Genomic DNA, 3466 nt, shown 5'->3' on the forward strand with positions numbered 1-3466 from the left:
GCATCTGACCTTAAACCATGTCTAAGAGGACCCACTACCCAGTGTCTGCCCAGACATGTTTTCCTCTATGTTTATAGTTTTATGTCTTCTTGACCTGCCAGCTCTTATGATATCTAACAACTTGCTTGCTCATTCCCAGGCCTATGTGGGCCAGCTTGTGATGGATTCTTAGGCCCATGACTTTTCTTCCTAGTCAGCACAGGTCTAAAGCTTTAATTTTTCCTTTGCCTTGAGCTCTTTCTCGTTTCTTTTGTTCTAAACCTTTTCTTATTTTGACTAAATTATCTTTGACTCTTCCTGAGTGATCTATGTAAAAACAACACTCTTCTTCTATATCTTTTTGGCCTGTTAGTTCCCAGAATGTCTTAACACCTTGCTTATTTTGCCCAGGCTTATTTGGACATATTCGACCTTGATCCACTGTGTTTTTCTCAAAACTGCAATTTTCTCATTAGCCAGCACAAGATTTAAATTTAACTATTTCATTAGCAGAGGCTCAATAGTCCTCTAAGAGGTCCTGGGTTTTTGTTTTGTTTCTGTTGCCACCAGGAAGTCATTTATAAACTGATGAAGAGACTTTATCTTCAGGTTTTAGCAAGGCAGAATGCGGAACTTTATTATCAACAAAAACTCTGATGGGTTTCCCTTATATTTTTAGGTTTACCCTGTGCTTGGGGAAGGGGCACATTTAATCTTCAGGGCCCCCCTGTTATCTCCTTCTTTTGAAACTGTTTTAGGCATCTCCTATGGTCTTCTGGTCTGGCTATGGCTACCAACAGGATCTTTGCCAGGTCTCAAGTCTGTTCCTTCTGTCCTCTCATCTGCTTCTCCTCTGCAGTCTCTCTTCCATTAAATACTCTCTCTGCCACTAGCACTAAGTCCCTCAGACTTCTTTCTCCTAAACTCTTAATACTCTGGAGCTTTCTCTTAATATCTGCTGCTACCTGATTAATAAAAGCCAGAGCAACTGCTGCCTTTGTTTCTGTTGATTCAGGGTCCATGGGGGTGTATTGTCAAAATGCCTCTATGACCCTCTCTAAAAAAAGCTATAGGGCTTTCATTTTTTCTCTTACTAATGTCATACACTCTGGACAAATTTGTGGGCCATCTTGCCACTGCCTTGAGACCTGCCAGCAGAGCCTGATTGTAGACCAAGAGCCTCCTCTTACTTTAAAGGATGTTAAAATCCCAGTCTGGGAAGCAACCATCAATAGCTGCTTACTTATTGGTGGTAAAGGGAACCTGTAGATTTGGTAGAGGTAACCTGTCTCATATTAATACATCCATCAATATCACTTCATCCAAGTCATCTCATCAAGGTTATCTTGTCAAAGTCACCTCGTCAAAGTCATCTGATAATGAGAAACACAAACACAACACACAAAACCACAAATACAACCTTCCCTCTCTGTCAGGCAGAAACAACAAAGAACCAGAAAGTGGCACTTATGAAAAAGACCTCTCTGTGACACCTAAAACACAAGTCCAACCTTCTCTCTCTATCAGGCAGAAAGCAGAAGCAATCAGAATGTAGTGTCCACACACATAAGAGAATCAGATACACGATGTCTCTCAGTTCCCCTGAGTCCACTCCCACCCTAGGCTAAGACTCAGAAAGTTTTCTAGCCTTGCCATAGCCACAGTTCCCAGATATGTCTATCCCTAACTGCAACTGGCTATGGGTACAAAATCAAGGCTTTGTTTCCAGGCCCTGGCTTAGCCATGGCTCCCATATGTGTCTGTTTTAACCACAAATTGTTCAGGGAACAAATTCAAGGCCTTGTTCCCAGAAAGATGTGGGACCCTTCAGTGAACAGAGAAAGGCAAAACCAGAAACAAAAACCAACCAAAACCAGAAAAAGATACAGCCCACAGTAACAAGAATGAACCAGAAGGTGGTGCTCACAGAAGACGGATGTGCCAACACTCAGAATCTGTGAACAGAGACAGTCAGCATCCAAAACAAAACCAGATAAAGATACAGCCTTCAGTAACAAGAACCAGCCAGAAGGTGGCACTCACACACAAAACGGATGTGGCACCACTCAGACCTGGAAGGAAAAGATACAGCACACTGTAAAGAGAACCAACCAGAAGGTGGTGCTCACACACAAGACAACCCACAATACTGCACAGATGTTTACCCAGACCTAGAAAAATTACCAAGGCAACATAAGTCATTTATCTTTAAACAAGTTTTTGTTCCACTCTGTAAATCTCACAGAAAATTTCTAACATTCAGACAAATTAGCCACCACACAAATCACAAGCTTTTGTGTCACTGTGCAAGTACCCACCAACTCAGGCCACATAGAAAGCTTTGGACAGATTCCTCAGTATGGCTCAAACCTAGAAGAATTACCATGACAACACAAGCCACCAGGTTCCACACAAATAAATCATCTCAGTATGGCTGGAAAAGTTACCACATTTACCTTTACACAAGCTTGGTTGTGCTACGTAGATCTCACAGAAAGCTCAGACAAGTTCAGCGCTGAGACAGGCACAAAACAGGAAGTTTAACACAGTGTTACAAACATAAAAACACAAATACCTAGATTAGCTACCCCAGATCTGTAGTCCTGTGTGTAACGGGTAACTTCCTGCCCAATGCACCAAAATGTACTGCCAGGGAAGTGTTAGTGAGCCCCCACCCCCAACAAACAGGGGACAATCTGATATAACTCACAGCAGGGTCTTTATTTTATTCTAGCCAGCTTAGGCCCCTACAATGCACTACTCTCATGCAGGATGACTTGGGTGGTGGTGGTGGGGAGCTCCAGATATCTATTGTAGCAAAGCTTTATAGTAAGCAGCAAGCAGGGGGAAAGTGTGCAAGCATCTAATTGGAAAAGTATTGTGGCCTTTAACACAATTGGCTGGTGCTGGCAGTCACATCATAAACTTAATTTCTGCTTCCTTCTACATTCGTGATCGTTAGGCAGGGGGTGGGCTTGCAATCTTGGGGGGTGAAGATCTGTTGAGGTGGTAACTTGGAGACATTGGTCTTGTTGGGGATTAGCCTAGGGTCTGGAAGCTAGGCTCAGGTTTTGTTGAGGGGCAACTTGGAAACTAATGCTAGGTACCAGCTTGTTAGTTTACCTGAATTCAAACTTAGGTCAGGCTCTCTAAAATGGAGTCTGAACTTAAAAGATTTGGCCTCTCACCAGCATGGGCTCATACCAAGACTCAGCCTCTGAAAAGGCAGGGGAGGTGTCTTAGAATTTTTTTTTTTTTTTTTTTTTTTTTGCTAAAGAGACCATGACCAAGGAAAGGCAAACATTTAATTAGGGCTGGTTTATGGTTTCAGAGATTTCTTCCATTATCATCATGGCAAGAAAGCATGGCAGGGTGCAGGCAGACATGGTGCTGGAGGAGCTGAGATCTAAATCTTTGGCTTTTCGAGACAGGTTTCTCTGTATAGCCTTGGCTGTCCTGGAACTCACTCTGTAGACCAGGCTGGCCT

This window comes from Mastomys coucha, unplaced genomic scaffold (assembly GCF_008632895.1).
Source record: "Mastomys coucha isolate ucsf_1 unplaced genomic scaffold, UCSF_Mcou_1 pScaffold14, whole genome shotgun sequence".
NCBI classification, from domain to species: domain Eukaryota; kingdom Metazoa; phylum Chordata; class Mammalia; order Rodentia; family Muridae; genus Mastomys; species Mastomys coucha.